Source organism: Cyprinus carpio, chromosome B4 (assembly GCF_018340385.1).
Source record: "Cyprinus carpio isolate SPL01 chromosome B4, ASM1834038v1, whole genome shotgun sequence".
Classification (NCBI taxonomy): domain Eukaryota; kingdom Metazoa; phylum Chordata; class Actinopteri; order Cypriniformes; family Cyprinidae; genus Cyprinus; species Cyprinus carpio.
The window spans coordinates 4,462,387-4,471,952 of record NC_056600.1 but is presented as its reverse complement, the minus strand read 5'-3'; the positions used below and the strand labels follow the sequence as shown (position 1 = coordinate 4,471,952).

The window sequence follows — 9,566 nt, the reverse complement described above, 5'->3', positions numbered from 1 at the left end:
GAAATTTTCGGAGCCTGATGATATTGATATAAATACTTGTTTAATACTGCTAAGTACCCTCGATGTTACAGTCAACTGCCCTTGCCGTCCAGAATGAAAGAGAACATCCCAATCGAGTGAAGGGATTTGTGGAAACTGTGGTCCCTAATTATTGTGATCCAACATTTGCCTCGCATTTCAGGATGAAAAGACAAACATTTCAGGTGAAGGATAATCCACTTCTTACCTCCGAGACTGTGTTATGATCTATATGACCTTATTATTTTTATTGTGAGTAGGCTATCATTATTGACGATCACTGTTGTACTATACTTTTGTGATATTTACCATTATATAATCAGATGAGTATAACAAAAAGTTTTATGAAAGTGTCACTCCACAATACATTATCAAAAAATATATAAAAATGTATAGTATGTTTGGTTACATTAATCAGTGTCTAGCACACCTTCCTAAGGAAAGAAAATAGACCAGAAGACATTGCAATTACTAATAAATATTTAGACAGACTTAAAGAAGTTCTAGATCTATACTTGTGCTCTTATTATTTAAGTTATTTTGCCTTTAATGTAAATAAACATGCATCAATTGTTGCATATACCGAGCTGCAGCACACATTTGTAAACTACTTTACTAGGACCCATTGTGCGAGGTGTCTCTTTAATACCGCGTGGTTTATATACATGCTGCCGCTAATTTGGGCCGACATTTCTGACACACCCACCAAACAAGAGAAAACGCATCTCAAACCCGTTGCACACCGTTGCACACCGTTTCCAGGAAACGTGTCGTTCAACCCGGAAAACGTAGCAAAACGTTGCGCACCGGTGTGAGCTTGAACGTGCCCCAGGTATGTTTAACATGGTAGCCAATCAGTCAGAGGTTGCCAAGCAACTGGACAAGATTGGCAGGCTGAAGGAATTTTTCATGATCAATGAGATGGAGCTAAAAATCAAGCAGAAAGATAATTGGCAGAGATGGGTCAAACAATACAGGTAAACAAAAAACAGTCCAAGAGTGCACATTTTAATTAACTTTTGTTAAATTAAAAAGGTGTTTTATTACTATTACATTGAGAAACGGGTTAAATTATTCATATTTTAATTACCCTTCCGTTATTTCTGCAATGATCTGATCAATGAAGACTCAGCAGGCCTGTCTGAGTTTGAATAACAAGGAGTGTCTTGTGCACACATACAAACACCTCTTTAAGTATGCATTTATCACTTTTAATAGATAATTAAAAATTTGCAAGCTTGCACAAACTAAAAATTAGAAGTTTAAAAGAATGTCCAAGCTGTTGTTTTGCATTAAAAACAGATATATGAAAGCAAACATATTTAGCCACAAATCAGTCAGTCAGTTCAGTTGACTCTACTTTTTTATGTACAATATTTTCCATAATAAATGTTATCTTAATGTCATGTTTTTTGCCTCTCATTATTCACAATTTTATATCAAAAGTAGGTGGAAAACAAACCACATAATCAAAATGAGATCTAAATGACATCGAAATGAGTTTAAGCATAAACTTAATCTGAACCCTGTGATACTAGTAACAGTGTACAACTGCATGGCCATATAAAGAGTTCTGTATGTATAGTTCTAATATAAAAAGAGTTGAATATGATTACACATACACTTGTAGCCTAAAATTGAAAGGCTAAGACATTGTGGTCTGATTCAAAGTACTTTGCATTATTCTTTCAGCAGAGCAAATTGTTCTAAAACCCTTAAATGTTATTTGAATAATATTCAAAGCATCTGATTAGTGTGAGCCATGGATTTCACATTGGATATTTAAGGCAAATACACAGTTTAAAAAAAAATGGAACTGTGCTTATTTCACAACGGTCAGTATAGCTGTCTTAAACTACTTTTAATAATTGACACATTACAATCAAACACTATTTTTAAGGATTTACAAAACTTAAAATGTTTATATGTCAATTAATATTTGTTAACTGCATATTAAATAACACATGTTTGGAGTATGTGGAGTCTGCACCTTTCTGGTATAAAAACAGACACAAAAGGAGAATTCATTTACATTTGTAGTTGTATAGTATAAAATGTATTATTCACTAATCTCTCCATAAACAAAACAACAGATGCCACAATAATAGCCAATTAGCTTAAGTCACTGCTGATGAAACTCTTTTGCATCTATTACAAGAACAAGTACATTACAAAATTAATACTTATTTTGCTTGATCTATCTGCTGCTTTTGACACGGTTAATCACCAGATCCTCCTGTCAACTCTACTGACAAAGGGCATCTCAGGAACCGCACTCCAGTGGTTTGAGTCTTACCTATCAGATAGGTCCTTTAAAGTATCTTGGAGAGGTGAGGTGTCCAAGTCCCAACATCTAACTACTGGGGTGCCTCAGGGCTCAGTTCTTGGACCACTTTTCTTCTCGTCTACATGGCATCATTATGTTCTGTCATTCAGAAACATGGCTTTTCATACCATTGCTATGCTGATGACACTCAAATCTACCTCTCATTCCATCCTGATGATCCATCGATAGCTGCTCGCATCTCAGCTTATATAAGAGACATTTCTTGCTGGATGAAAGACCATCACCTTCAACTCAACCTTTTCAAGACAGAACTGCTTGTGGTTCCAGCAAACCCATCGTTTCATCACAATTTCACCATCCAGTTATGCACATCAACCATAACTCCTTCAAAAACAGCCAGAAACCTTGGAGTTATGATTGATGATTAGCTAACTTTCTCAGACCACATTGCTAAAACTGTCCGGTCCTGCAGATTTGCTTTATTCAACATTAAGAAGATCAGGTCCTTTCTTTCGGTACATGCTGCACAACTCCTTGTTCAAGCTCTTGTTCTGTCCAGGCTGTACTATTGCAACGCTCTCTTGGCAGGTCTTTCAGCCAGTTCTATCAAACCTTTACAATTATTCCAGAACGCAGCAGCAAGATTAATTTTTAATGAGCCGAAAAGAATACACGTCACACCTCTGTTTATCAATTTGCACTGGCTACCAATAGCTGCTCGCATAAAATTCAAGGCATTGATGTTTGCATACAAAAACACCACTGGCTCTGCACCCCTTTACCTAAATTCACTACTTCAGACGTATGTGCCCTCGAGAAGCTTGCGTTCTGCAAGTGAACGTCGCTTGATTGTGCCACCCCAAAGAAGCACAAAGTCACTTTTACGGACTTTTAAATTAAATGTTCCCTCCTGGTTGAATGACCTGCCCAATTCAATCCGAGCAGCTGAGTCCTTAGCCATCTTCAAGAATCGGCTTAAAACACATCTCTTCCATCTTTATTTGACCCTCTAACTTTTGCACTCACTATTCTAATTCTATTAAAAAAAAAATGTAACTACCTTTCTAATCTTTTTGTATTCTATCTATTTTCTTTTCATTTATTATACAATTATATAAAACAAGACCTCTAACACTAGCTTGCTCTATTCTTTTTCTATTCTATCTGTTTTCTTTTTATTTATTTTATTATTTAAAAGCCCTTGCTACGTATACTGCATTTAGGCTAACTGCGACTTGTTATAGCACTTATATATCATTGCTCTTTTGTTGTTTTGATTGCTTCCATTGTCCTCATTTGTAAGTCACTTTGGATAAAAGCGTCTGCTAAATGACTAAATGTAAATTTAAATGTAAAATTACAAGTACATTTTAAGATCTCAGTGCATCATAAGTTAAATTAAAATTTGGTTATTAAATTAGACCTTAATTTGCCTAAAGACTATAATGGAAAGAATGAAAAAAACTTCCTGGCCTTTCTATTTAGATTCTCTGTAAAAGGACAGACGAAAGTACTACTTCAGCTAAAATGAAATTTAAGACCTGGGATCATGAGGGATTAGTGGTCAAATTAATGCAAAGTTACTTACTTAGTAAAGCAAATCTAAGAGATTTAGGATATCATTTGAATGGTACTCAAAGCAGCACAAGGCATGAGACACACTTCATTTCAGCCATGCCAGTTGCATATATTGCATATGACTAGCATGTATGTTATGTTTTAAATAAATATAGGTGTATCATGTTTGCTTCAGGAATGTACTATAGTACTATGTACTTAAATGCATTTGCTTTTCGATGTCATGCTCATATGTGAGACACATTTGATTTCACTTTCTTGGACTTATAGTAAAAAGGTGTTTTGAAGTCAGACAGTGGGAGGAGCCAGAGCCAAACAGATTTAACCAACCTCAACCTCAAGCTCACCTCTATGTCCTAACATGGAGTAGGAGGCAGCCTCAACATTTAAATATGCCTGATTCTAATCATGTGCTTTAACAAGAGTGGACCTGCCAATTAAGGGACAGAAAAACAAAAGCAGGAATGAACATTGCTGGTGAGTTTTAAAATTTCAGTTCAAAAATAAAATTTCAGTTGTTGTTTGTGCATATTGATTCTGATAATATAACATAGCATATATTTGAGTACTTCTCGTTGGTGTCAACTTTAATATTAGTGTCTGGTACATGTCATTTTGTGTCATGTAGATTTATAGAAGTGGAAATTGTTTGGAATTTCCCAGACAAATCCAGTGGTGTCCATATAGTTAGTGACAAGCAACAATGCTGTGCTCCATGTGGCTCATTCTATTTCTGAGTAAGTAGCAATACTAACAGAAATAAGCATATTTTTACAGATAATGCCAGTGTTTTTAACTCTTCATATTTTTTCTTTAACATGAAGTTCTAGGCAATACCATTTCAAGTGCGTCTGAATCAATTAGACTGGTAAATGGCAATAACTCTTGTTCTGGAAGACTGGAGGTTTTCTATAACTATCAGTGGGGAACGGTGTGTGATGATGGCTGGGATCTGTTAGATGCTGCAGTGGTGTGTAGAGAGATGGGCTGTGGGGATGCTATTGAGGCAAAGAGTGGTGCTTTTTTCAGACCAGGATGGGGAAATGTATTAATGAGCAATATTGCGTGTGTTGGAAATGAGCCTACATTGAGCAGTTGCAGCTCTAAGAAAGCGGGCTTGTTTGAGTTTATATGTGACCATTCAAAGGATGCTGGAGTCATCTGTCACTGTAAGTTACTGGTATTTCACTTGAAATAACAGCTGCTATGTTGCTGTGTGAGCACAATTAATAATTATTTCTGATTCTGATGTCTGCTCTGTGTGGACATTAGCCCTTGTCAGACTGGTGAATGGCAGTCACTCCTGTTCCGGACGAGTGGAGGTTTTCAATAACGGTCAGTGGGGAACAGTGTGCGATAACGGCTGGGATCATTCAGATGCTGCAGTGATATGTAAAGAAATGGGCTGTGGGGATGTTTTCGAGCAAAGGATTGGTGGTTATTTTAGCCAGGGATCAGGACCAGTATGGCTGAGTGATGTACAATGTTCTTACTCCGAAATGACTCTGAGACACTGTAATTTCCAGGGATGGGGACAAAACTCATGTGGACATGAGAAGGATGCTGCAGTCTCCTGTATACGTGAGTATAAAATCTTTTACAATGGTAAAGGTTATATGCAGTATTTGTGGCATGCAGTTGACAGTGGACACCAAGCATTTTAAAAATTCAAGTTTTTAAAAATTAAATACTTCCAGTGGATATAATTTGGTTAATTTAAATCATGCCACAAATGCTGTGCATAGAAATTTGGTTGCAAATAATCTACAGTATTTCTGTTGCCTCACAAGTCTTATCTATGAAAATAAGAAAACGCATCATATAATCCACTCTGACAACAGTGCTCATTATATCATAATTCAGGCAGAATTAAGTTGGAAAATGGCTTCAATGCTTGTTCTGGAAGAGTGGAGATTTTCTATTATCCCTGGGGAAGCCCTGAGTTTGGAACAGTATGTGATAATAGCTGGGATCTATCAGATGCTGCAGTGGTGTGTAGAGAGATGGGATGTGGAGATGCTATAGCGGCAAAGAGTGCTGCTTATTTCGGACAGGGTTGGGGACCAGTATGGTTGAATGATGTCAACTGCATTGGAAATGAACTCACACTCGCTGCCTGTGAGTCCAAAAAAACAGAAGATTACAATTTGCATTACAAGGATGCTGGAGTCATCTGTCAATGTAAGTTGTTCCATTGCCATGCATGTAAAAATACTAAAAAGTAAATATTGTCAGTATGCAGTCCCTGTAACGTGAGTAACAAAACATCAAGTGTGGTACACCCAAAAATGAAAAACTTCTGTGATCATTTAACCCCAAATTGCTACAGGTCGATCCATTATAACTCTTATGATGACATTGCATTAAAGGGGTCATTGGATGCCCATTTTCCACAAGTTGATATGATTCTTACGGGTCTTAATGAATAGTCTTTAACATACTTTGGTTAAAATTTCTCTATGGTAGTGTAAAACTACACCCTTTTTACTTTGCCAAAAACAGCTCTGCACACAAGCCATTTTGTTGCATGTCTCTTTAAATGCTAATGAGCTCTGCTGACCCAGCCCCTCTCTTCCATGGGGTGACAAGCAGTTCTCATGAGACTGTTTACTTTAGCCGCATTTAGCCATGAAACTTGCTAACTAGCGCGTTATTAGAAAAGGCGATTTGCAAAGATTCATAAAAGAAATTTATACTAATTTCTTCTGTAGGTAAAGCTGGATCACAAATGATTTGCGCAAACATAAGATGCATTTAGGTAGATCAGGGGCGCATTCCCTTCGAAAACAAAAGTAATCCACTGCGTCTTCATCTAAGTAGGTATAACTGCAGACTGGAGATCTCCAAAATGTTGCATGAACTCCAAAAGTGAGCAGAACCCTTCAAAATGGGGCGGGGTCTCCTCACACAAAGACTTTCACCATTGCCTCTGGCTTCAGCCGATTTTTATTTACTTACATTTTAAAATACAACTTTATAAATTAAACATTGTTTTATTAGTTAATCTAAAATGAAATATGCTGTACAAATAAATATGCCTAAATTTGAAACTCAGCTTCATGATGTAAATGGGAATCACACCACGAGCTCTCCTGCAAACCGTCCCAGCGCAGTGCAGGGGAAAGTTTTTACTCTATCGCTTTGTCCTAAGCAATGGGGGCATCCCTGGGCTCGAAATTCGCAGAGTAGGAGGGGGTAGTGACGCCGGTTGCAACTAAAAAGGTCCCAATTGTCTGGTGAGGTCCGGTTGGGGAGTTATGGAGCGGCCAGGCTCGGCGATATCGCATTATCTTATTAACTGCTTATCCCCTGAACTGCAACTTTCTTTGACATGCTATTCAGCGCCAATCCCACCGTGCAGTCAATTACACTGGTTAAGGTTAGGGTCAGGTGTGGGGTAGGTTAAGGGGTTAGCTTTTTTTGTAGCATAGTGTAGGAAATCAGCACTTTGACACAACCAATAAAATATTTCGAATCAGCTGTGGGGCGGATTTTGTGCTTAAGTGGATTGGGGAAAAAATTGTGCATGCGTGTCATGTGTCTCTCTGTTAATGGGAGGAAGCCACGCCCTATTTTGGAGCTCCCGCCACCATTTGGAGATCTCCAGGCTGAAGTTATGCCCTTCTCTCTTTAGCAGCTCAGATGTCAGGAGTAAATGACGACTGCTATGTTCATTATTACATCCAACAACAAAATACCTCAATCGCTTAGGAGACATTCATGTCTACCCCTGCTCTGGTGTCCAAACAATGGCGGACAGATGACAGCTCACTCAGTGTGAGAACAAAGGTAAAACACCAGTGTCAATCAACAATCCTGGGAGGGGCCTGGGTCTGTTTGACTTCACACAGCCAAGAAGCTGAGAAAGGCTTGATTTGAGAAAGGTGATATTATTTATAAGGATTAAAAAGAAAAATGCTGGGTGGATTTTTATCATTATAGGGTGGATGTGTATGAACACTGCCTACACACATTTATGTTCAAACAACATGTAAAAGTGAATTTTGCATCCAATGACCCCTTTAAATATGTGGGGAAAAATGTAATAAAGATTATGTTCTGTATTTAGGTTAACTATACTAATATATATCTAACAACTTGTTTCTTAATCTTTTGTCTGTCTGGCCATTAGCTCTTGTTAAGCTGGTGAATGGCACTAACTCTTGTTCTGGACGAGTTGAAGTTTTCTTTGATGGCCGGTGGGGAACAGTATGCGATGATGGCTGGGATCAGTCAGATGCTGCAGTGGTGTGTAGAGAACTGGGCTGTGGAAATGTTATCGAGGCAAAGAATGCTGCTTATTTTGGACAGGGATCAGGACTCGTGTGGCTAAGTGATTTACAGTGTGTCAGTTCCTCTACTTTGAGAAACTGTAATTCAAAGGGATGGGGACAAAACAGCTGTGGACATGAGAAGGATGCAGGAGTAGCCTGTCAACGTGAGTTTAAATCCTTGTACATAAAATTAACAGTATGAACTTTATCATGTTTTGTCCACTGGTAACACTCACATTTTTGTGGGTATTAGTTAACATCAAACTGGTGAATGGCATCACCTCTTGCTCTGGACGAGTTGAGGTTTTTCGTGACAATCAATGGGGAACTGTGTTTGATGATGGCTGCGATCTATCAGATGCTGCAGTGGTGTGTCGACAGATGGGATGCGGAGATGCTATAGAGGCAATAGGTGGTGCTTATTTTGGACAAGGTGTGGGAGAAATATTTATGGGCAATGTAAGCTGTTTTGGAAATGAGACCATGCTCAGTGATTGTGAATTTCTTAGATGGGGAATGCATGACCATTCAAAGGATGCTGGAGTCATCTGTGATCGTAAGTGAAATCCACAGACTTTCTACACTCTCTCTCTTTTATTACACGTAAAAATGGTTGACCCAGAAATGAAAATTTGCTGAAAATATACCCTCAGGTCATCAACGATGTAGATGAGTTTGTTTCAGTTCCTTGTTTCAATTGTTTAATTTTTTTTTGATCAGAACAGATTTGGACAAATTTGGTATTACATCACTTGCTTACCAAGTTCAAGTTCAAGTTCAAGTTCAAGTTCAACATTTATTTAGCCATTTCAACATTACAGTTGATAGGAATTTGTCTTGGTATGCTCACACATACAACTTAATACAACAACACATTCCAAAACATATACCTCACATATACCCCCCAAGACAACCAATACACGGACATGAACAACACATATTACACATTAAGTCTTTTTTGAACCAGTCCACAAGTGCTTGGTACAAAAGACAAGTTGAGTATGGGGTAAGTAACAGTGACTGGTGGGGTGGAAAACATCCAACTAGTTCATGATCTTAGTTTAATATAAGCATTCAATGTTCTAGCTTCAGACCATGTTTAAATAACGTATGGATTGGGGGAAGGAACTATCTCTGAACCTTGATGTTCTACTGATGATGCTTCTGTACCTCTTCCCTGAGGGCAGTAAAGAGAACAAGTAATGTGCTGGGTGACAGGGGTCAGTGATGATGTTTCTCGTCTTCTTAATAATTTTGGAGTCATGGATCCTACCAATGGATCCTCTTCAGTGAATGGGTGTCATCAGAATGAGAGTCCAAACAGCTGATAAAACATTGCAATAAGCCACAAGTAATCCACACGACTCCAGTCCATCAATTAAGATCTTGCGAAACAAAAAGCAGCATGT

The 9,566-nt window shown here is 38.1% G+C and overlaps 1 pseudogene; it reads left to right on the top strand.

Annotated features, from left to right (window-relative positions):
- The first annotated feature begins 861 nt into the window (after positions 1-861).
- Positions 862-8,823, top strand: LOC109065569 (annotated as a pseudogene).
- Positions 8,824-9,566: the final 743 nt, after the last annotated feature.